Source organism: Gracilinanus agilis, chromosome 1 (assembly GCF_016433145.1).
Source record: "Gracilinanus agilis isolate LMUSP501 chromosome 1, AgileGrace, whole genome shotgun sequence".
NCBI lineage: Eukaryota > Metazoa > Chordata > Mammalia > Didelphimorphia > Didelphidae > Gracilinanus > Gracilinanus agilis.
In genome coordinates this window covers 418726955-418736492 of record NC_058130.1, presented here as the reverse complement: position 1 = coordinate 418736492, position 9538 = coordinate 418726955, and positions in this window count along the sequence as shown.

Sequence of the window (9538 nt, the reverse complement as noted above, 5' to 3'; positions counted from 1 at the left end):
TTGAGACTGGATTGTTAGCTATATTTGCTTAAAATCCTGAGATGGAATAGTGCATGGAAGAATCATCATTGAATGCAAGTCATGACTGCCTCTAGCACTATTTGGGGGTACTTCATTTCATGGCCCAAGGATAACCCTAGAATTCTTTAGTACTGTCCACATGGTCTGGCATGTTGTTTACAATCATAATCAGATCCATTTGGAGAGGAGAACAGAGCTTGCCCCTAGCTGTTCTTTCTCTCCCAGTGTTGGAGAGCAGAAATGTAACTTGAAGACGGACACTTTAGCAAAAGCATGGGGTAATAGTGGCTTGTGTGTGGAGGTTTGACTCAACTTCAGCATAATAAAATGCTCTGAACTTCTCTAAGCCATTAAAACAAGAGATGAAAAAGAAAAGAAAAGAAAAGAAAATTTCTTTCTGCATTAGACAATTTATTTATAGGTAGAGTAAAAGTATTGCTGGGGATGTGCCCATTTCTTCCAAACTGAGGCAGTTTGCAGAAAATGATATGTTCATAAATATATACAAATAAGATTATCTCACATATCTGGTAATCACCTATCTAGATAACGAATGAAGAAATAAATGTAAACTTAAAAAAAATCTGAGTAGTCAAAATAGATGCCACAAAGGTCCATGGACTAAATAAAATTTAATATACTTTGCAACTTATAGAAGACACTCTTGGTTCATTTTCATTTGGGTTGTGTGTGTGTGTGTGTGTGTGTGTGTGTGTGTGTGTGTGTTTTTAAATAAAGACTCCTAAAGGGCATGATTAGCTAGTTTCTAAGGATACAACAGGGTGTAAGGAAGAAATTATAAGGAGGAAAAGGCCTGTCCACAAAACAACTTCATTATTGTATCAAATAGGTATGTTTAAGCAAAACAAATTCACATATTTGTGAAGTATAAATGATACATTTAGTGGTTGGACTTAAATTATATGAAATAACATGGTTGCCTGAAGTTATTATATCTTAAGTTAGAAGTTTATTTACTAAATTAGAAGGGAAAAAATGAAGTAGAGAAATGTGAGAGAGGTTAGAGAAAATACCAATACTAGTCCTCAGCCAGGAGGAATGGTAGTGAGTAACTATGAGGCTTCCTCCAAGAGGAAGGAAACTCTTGCCTAGGAAACTAAGAAAGAAGTTAGCCCTTTTCACTCACCCAATGAAGTAGTCCAGGAGTCAGAATCTAAATTGAAGCCATGATTCACCTGGAAGTCTGCAGTGAAGTTCCCTTGAAGACTATCTCCAGGAGACTCAACTTTAGGAGACTGCCCAGCCCAAGAATTTCCTGGCTTTTATGGTGGTTACCTGTTCCTGCCCCTCTTCACAGGGGCCAATCACAGTTTCCAAATTGTCCAGCCCTACCCAGGGGCAGTTCTGTGGGGCTGACTTGTCACCTCTAAAGGTTTTAACTCTCCTCCTAGGATTTACACTTTCTGAGTTATCACTCAGTTCAGCAAGTGGGTTGCAGACTTCCTCCTTCTTAAGGTTAAGTTGGAATGTCTTCCTTTTGGAGGTGTAAATTCCAGTAGTAAAAGTTTCCCTTACTTTAGGGTTAAGTATGGGTGTATTGGCTTTTGCTGATTAATTCAAAAGTAGACAAAGGAGAGTTAATCCTGTCCTCACAATCTTGGGCAGTACTAAGTAGGGGTACTTAAGTTATTGTTAACCAAGTTTTAACTCCAACTAGGCAAAGAGAATAAGTGTAAACTCAGAATAGACAAAGAGAACCAAGAGTTTTCTTTCAGGCATATCAAGCTGGGTGCCTCTTCTGGCCCCTGTTGTACTTTACCTCCCTTCCAAGAGGTACAAAAAATACAGGATCATCAGTTTTCTAGTTATGGCAGGTCACATGATGTCTTGATCACAATGTTCTTAAGAATTCAAAATTCTTTCCCTTTACAATATGGTAGTCATTATGTACATTGCTCCTTGTACTAATTTTATATGCATCCATTTACACAAGTTTTGGGAGGTTTCTTGGAATCTATTCTTTGTGTTTCAATCTCTTTTCTACCATTCCACTACTATCACTGTGAAAGGGGAAGGGTGGTAGACAGGACTGTTTTAATGTTAAGAGGGCTGTCTTGGCCCACCCCTCAATGCTCTCACCCTACAAAAAAACTGAATCAGTGGATAACCAGCCATTTTTGTTCCTTCTTAGACTGGTTATTAGATAGAATTTTTCACCAGAATCATTCTCACAAGCACTCCAACTCTGCTAAAGCTGGCATTCCATTGGCATTCCTTTAAAGATTCATGGACAGTTCTATGACAAGATGACACAGAAAAGCAGGACTTTTTTGTCCTTTTGTAAAAAGGGCATATGTGAATATGTACTTTTTTGTTTCTATTTAAAGGATATACTATAAAAGGCATGATAGGAAAGATATGGAAAGTAATATTTGCATGTGAATTTGGACTAGAAATCAAATTCCATCATTAGGCAGCTGTGTATGACAAAGATTAGATTTAATGGTCTCTCAAATGCCTTCCAGCTCATCATCTATGATCTTACATATATGTAGGGGCAAGCCTGAATGTCTTTCATGTGTTCATTAGATCTATTGCTTCACTTCTCCGAAACCCTAGTCATGAGGTCTCATACATGAGTTTATAATTATATTCATAGTGGTTTACTATTTAAATTTCATTGCTCTTAAACCATAAAAGAGAGTATATCAGATGATCATGAAGATTAGATTTTCCTTTGTGACTGAGTAATATATTATGAAAATAATTGGAAATGAATAATATCACATTATTTCAAGGAAAGTAATAGGAACACAGAAACATAAAATCCTAGAATCTTAGAAGTATAGGAGACTTTGGAAAACATCTATTCATACTAGAGATCTCTTATTGCAGTTTTTGTGTTTGTAGTTGCTGTGTCATGGGCATAGGAACTTGGACCTGTGATTTCATTGGCATCAGGAACTCCTAGATGAGGAAATTCTCTTTACTCATGTCATTTTTCTATGCAACTTATTGTCTTAGAGAGTTGCCCAGATCATTCAGAGGTTGTGTGACTTGTCCGGGATCACATGGCTAGTGTCAGAGGTGGAACTTGAACCCAGGTTTCCTAGTTCTTTGGCCAGTTCTGTCCACAGCTGTCTCTATTGCTTTTTTATACTTAATACAATCTCCCTAACCTGGCTTTCAGTGCCTTCTATAATCTGTTTCCTTCCCATTTGTCTTCCATCAATCTCCCCTAATAATATATAACTTCCTTTTTAGACAAAGAAACACCAAATCATGTCTATTAAAATTTTTTTATGAATATGAAAGAAATTCTTTGCCTAGTCTTTCCTATGATTACCATCCATTACCTCCCAGGTTTCCATGTAGGAAGCTAAGGAAGAAGTAGCACATCACAGTGCAACTGAAGTAAGCCATTCTTAAAATACTGCAAACATAATACAATACATGTCTATGGGAAGGAAACGTTTGGGCCTGATTTTTCCTTATCTGTAAACAAAGAGGTAGAATTAGAATTTCTCTAAACTCTCTTCTAGTTTTAACACTTCAGGGTTCTAAGATTCTAGGACTATGTCTTTCTATTTTTTTGTTTTTTTTCTTGATAAGTCTTAAAATTTTGCTTTTCTAATTGCTGTCAAATGATTATATCTAATTAAGTTACAGAGGGGAAAAAATGATCCACCAAGTCATCTGATCCACCCTTTCTTCTATGGTCTAATCAAAAGGCAAACTAAATAACATGCCAGCAATTAAAATATTATAAACTCATTACTGAGACCGCAATACTAGGATCTCAGAGAAACTATGCAGAGTGTCTAATCAGGACCATGCAGAATGTCCAGGCTTACCTCTATACATATGTCCTCTAAGCAGATGCCAATATGTTGGAATATGAGTAACAAAGTTAAAAGAAAATGCTATGTTTCACTATCAGCTTTCTATATATTATCTATATCTAGAATATGAATTTTCTCAGTTCAGGTATAGTCTCAAATGGGATTATGAAGAGTTGGACACAACTGAAACAACTGAATAAAATAATTTCCTGAAGACCTTTGTTAAAATATGCAGCTATAACTCATGAGAAGAAATAGTAGCATAATGACAATAATTAATAATCCTTATTTCTTTATATCAAGGTTCAAGTGAGGTGGCACTTCCTCTGAAATCCTTCTGTGATTCCTATCCTACCTAGTTAGTTCTTTACCATTCCTCTTATTACATTCTCTTTCTTTTCTGTGTCAATCTCTCTCTTTCTCTCATTTCACCATACCCTGTAGAATGTAAATTTTTTAAGAGGGTGAGCTCTTGTTTTTGTCTTCCTTGAACATAGTAGGTGTTTCAAAAATGTTTGTCAAATTAAATTTAGCTTCTCCAATTAGTTGGCTATCACCTGGAAGAGAGCAAGGACTCATGAGAAATGATACAAGATCAGCTGGAGGGGAAGGATATTGAAGAATTTATGATTTTTCATTTCTGTATAGCTGGTCTCTCCAACTGAAGTACAAGCTCTTTCATGGGAGATATCATGTCTTATTGTACTACTATCATCCCTATATAACTTTGGCAACAGAGTAATGCATTTAGTCCTGAGGACCCACTAATTTTCTCACTAACAATAACAAGTATGCCCTGCTTAATGATGTTGACTGATTTCATAAAAACATGATGTTAGGTGAATCACCATTATAGGAAAATAATTTCACAAGTAGAGATCTGGGCTGAGGGAAACCAGAATTTCCTAAATAGGGAAGAGGGTCTGAAGTCTCCCGGGAAGGGAATACATTTCAGAAAACAGAGCCAGTTGATTGATTGACTAGGTAGATTTCTCACAAGAAAGTATGATGAGGAGAGTTATTTTGCCATATATTAAAGGCAGTATCATAAAATGTTAATTGTGGCCAGGTTATATAGGGTATTCCTTTAAGAAACATGTTTAACATATTTCCATACATATCCCTTTCTTTAAACCAACAGTTAACATTAGAAAATTAGATTTTATATATCCATATATTTATTTATCTCTGTCTCTCTGTGTGTATATGTGTATATATACATGCATGTATGTATATTTAAACTCTTACTTTCCATATTAGAATCAATACTGAATATTAGTTCCAAAGCAGAAGATCAGTAAGGGCTAGGCAATGGAGGTCTCAACCTAGGATCACGCAGCTAGGAAGTGTCGAGGTCAGATTTGAACCTAGGAACTCCTGCTTCTGGTCCTGACTGTCAATCCACTGAGCCACCTAACTGCTCCCAGATCATATATTGATAAAAAAAAAAATCATAGTGGAGAAATGAACTACTTGTTTTGCCTTTTACAGCATTTCCAATTTGTCTCTCAGATAGAATAGTTGTATTATTAGGTTTTTGAAAGGAACTTTAAAACAAATGTCTTCTGCTCATGGTTCACATGGGTAAATATGGAGGGGAGGATGAGCAAAGGTATCCTGGAAATAGTACAACTAATTAGCATCTACATCCCTGATTAATAGGGATGCAAGGCAACATTCCAAGTCGATTCCTGGTCATTGTAAAGTTCATATACTGTATTTGTGAAATGAACTCCATACTACCACTTTGGTGTCCTTGAACATAGGAAAACATGTATACTTTACTATTGTAATGGAATTTTTTAGGCACTCAAAAGAGTCCTCACTCACCAGTCTGGATTCTGGATTCTGGGATCTCATAATAGCAATAATGAGTCAATTAAGAATTGTGTATGGGCTACAGGGGGCTGGGGTGGGGGTTGAGGGGAGAGGGAAAGAACATGAAACATGTAACTATGGGGAAATATTCAAAATTTAAAAAAAATTAAAAAATAAAATAAATTCAGTAAGGAAAAAAAGAGTGAAGCAAGATGGATGGTGGCAGTCTAACTTGAACATGACTTAAGAATCTCCTTATCTTTAAGGCAGCATTCACAAGGTAAACATATTCAAAGTAACATTGTGTGAAACAAAGAAAAGAAAGATGGCTGCTAATAAAACACAAGTGGTTATATAAAAGAAAAAATATACTTGTATGTGGGGAGGAATGGGCATGTTTAAGAATAGGGGAGAGATTAGGGGTATAATGATATCGTTCTCACTTAAATCTAAGAAATTTGCCCATTGGACTAGACAAGGAAGAGAATTTCCCCAGGACTCTGAAATCTTCCACCTTTAGTAACTAAGTTTTTTGATTCAATAACAGGTGAGAATGAGACACAGAAAGATACAGATGTAGCAGCTGGATCCTTCTCTCACAACAAAATAGCTGAAGATAATGCGCTTGGGATTCATATGGGAGAGAGGATCTTTTTCTACTTCTCTCACACTATACAGAACTATTAAGAAATGGTTGGTTTTACCAAATAAGAAATTATTTCACCATTGAGTGTATATACTATAAGGCACTCACTAGCCAGAAGGAATTACTAAAAGAGGGAGCAAGTGGGATTTGCATAGACATTGCTAGCACCTACCTATACTTATTAATTCCATAGATCTACAATTTTATCACTGTGCATTCTCTTTTCAATAATACTAAGATCTCACAGTTATATAATCCTATAAGGCTTGAAAGTAGTTTTCTTATATAGACTCTGTGAGGTAGGTAGTATAGTATTATTATCTACTATTGGCACATGAGGAAGCTAAGGCACAAATAAGCTACATGACTTATAGAAAATTGTACAGCTAATGTCAGAGCCAGGATTCAAATTCCTTTCCTATAATTATCAGTCTAGTCATCCTTCTACTAGAGTGGGTTTCTACACTGATTCAGAAAACTTCTCTGTGCCTAGGTAATAATTTTATAATTTGATTAAGTCAAACAATTTTTCAGCTGATAGTATGCTTCTGGTGATGAACCTCTTTGAATGTAGCTTGGCTTGATCTTGGCTAAGAGGCTCACAGTTCCTTGTCAGGCCTTTACCCAAAGCCCTGCCTATAAATATATATGTATATATGCAAGTATGTTTGTATGTATTGAAAAGAGCTATAATATGAATGTATTAGGTAACTTGGAACATCTTCAGTCCTGGGGAATCCTGAAGAATAAGATATTGATGTTAGTTAGATGATGATGTTGTCTGAGTAGTGATAGAGAGTTTGGTTTGGGATTTGTCATTGATTTCATAATTGTGGTAATTCTCAGGGAAGTGAAGTGATTTACTCAGTCACACAACCAACATGTTTACAAGCCTGTGAATCCAAATGTTCTTAACTCCATGGTAAATTTTCTTGCCATCATGCCAAGTTGCCTTTTTTTTTATTAGATAGAATGTCTACTAAAATGGTAATCCTCATTGAGTCAAACTTTTCCTGTTTCACCTTCTAATTTTTTTGTTCTTGTCTTACCTTTAAATTGGCCTGCTTCGACTGATTTCCACAAGAAGCCTGCATGCATTTCTGTCTCATGCTACAGGAAGACTGCTCCTCTTTGGGGTCTCCATCTCGACTATGTCAATTGCAGAAGACTCAGATTAAGACAAAAACACCTCCTTGGGACTCAGTAATGTTTTCCTGTTAGTTATTATTGTTTCATTACTTTTATCATTAGGAGTCACCTTTGCTATGTAGGAATGAAAATTTAGATCAAATAACTTTCAGAGATGTCAAAGTTAGATTAGATGATAGATTAATAGAAACGACTTTTATAGTACTGAGACAGCTCATAGAATACTGTATGGGTCTCGGTAGCTGGACATATTCCAAAGATACAGATGAATTTAATGGAATTCTACCAAAGAGAAGGCAGAGGAGAAGGATGTCATGGTTCTACTTCTGAAGGAAATGACTAATAGGAAAAGATTAAAGTGGAAAATATATAAACTTAACTCAGTTACAGCCAATCAGACAATGAAATACCATGTGGGCAGATGAACGAGAGGTCTTCTGAGTGAAAGAGAACAAAGAAGGCACTGATATTGACTTTGGTTTAATCTGAAAAGGAAAGCTAAGTAAATGTATGAAAAAATAAAGTACAATTTGTGCTAGGAAGGGGAGTAAATGCTCAAGTTTCGTCACTTTGAGTTCATACAGGATGAAGATATAGCTTCAAAAAAGTTTTGCTGATATTTCTTGGTGGCAAATTCAGAAGGGATCATTAAGTGAAAATTAGGTGTTTGGGGCATGTTCCATTCTAGCCAGGGAAGGTAAACCTAGCTCTCCCAAACCTTTCCAAACTCAGCTCTCCCATCAGACAATCCTAGACTGTTTTCTGGTTACTCCAAAGTGGAAATTCTTAAACTGGCTTACATTGATATAGTACTTAAGTAATTCATTTCCATCAAAAAACATGGCAAAGTACATAATATAAATGTTATTTTTCCTGTTTTACAAATAAGGAAATAGAAGCATGAAGAGGTAAAGTGATTTTCCAAGGCAAAACAGTTCAGTTGGTAAATTCTAGAGCCAGGATTTGAACCTAGCTATTCTGACTCCAAATCCTTTTATTCTCTCTCTACCCTTTCCCCCATCCCTAACTGCCACTATTCCCCCTACTATAATCATTTGTAATATGTTATTGTTTCATGTTGGAAAGTTGGAGTTAGGATACTGATGGAATATTTTTCAGAATTATTGACTAGGATTACTGCTAGTCAGACAGCATTAATAGTTTTCTGAAGTTTGGTTAATGTTGACTTTGGGAGAATAAATATGGAGCATTTGCTACTTTCTGACTTCAAAGTAGTGTCACTCAAAGGCTTGAATATTTAATAGTTACAACTATTTGTTAACATTTATAAATGTTCATTTTTAATTATCATAAGGCAATAATATAAATATTACAAGAGTTATTTTTGCTCTTTCAAGATATAAAACTAGTAATCCTCTGGCTTAAATTAACATTATTCAGCAGGACATTAGCTTTACTTTGTAGCCAATCTTTTTTTTTTTTTTAAATCATTACTTTCAGTCTTAGAACCAATACTATGAATTGGTTCTAAGACATAAGAGTGGTAAGGGCTAGGCAATGGGGATTAAATGACTTGCCCAAAGTCACATAGCTAGGAAGTGTCTGAGGCCAGATTTGAATCCCCCGACCTCCCATCTCTGGGCCTGGTTCTCAATCCACTGAGCCACATTGCTGCCCCAGTAGCCAATCTTTATCAGAAAATTACTTATACCCTAAGTAAATATGCTAAGGAAATTTTGTTATTGTCAGCAATGGTGGCAATGGTGGTTGTTTGCCTTTGGAGACTCCCTTATGTATATTTAAAAGTAATTCTTTTTCATATCATAGGAGAAGTTGAAAGATTTTGGTGGCTTTTTTTTCCTTTTGGTTTTGTTTTCTTGGCTGTCAAACTCTTTTGAGGTCATTGGGCTGACAGTTCTGGGTCATATGGAGTTTAATCTTTTCTGTTCCAATCAAATTATGGAGAAAATGCTGCAGAAATGGCTCCCTAAAAATGGGCATTTTCAGAAATAATCAAGGTCTGTAATTTTGTGAGATAAGTATCTAAGTGATGGTGTGATGGGAACAGCTTTGCCTCTTGGGCTGATCGTTACAGAGCTAATGGCAAGATGACTTAAGGAGGCAGCATCATGTGGTGGAA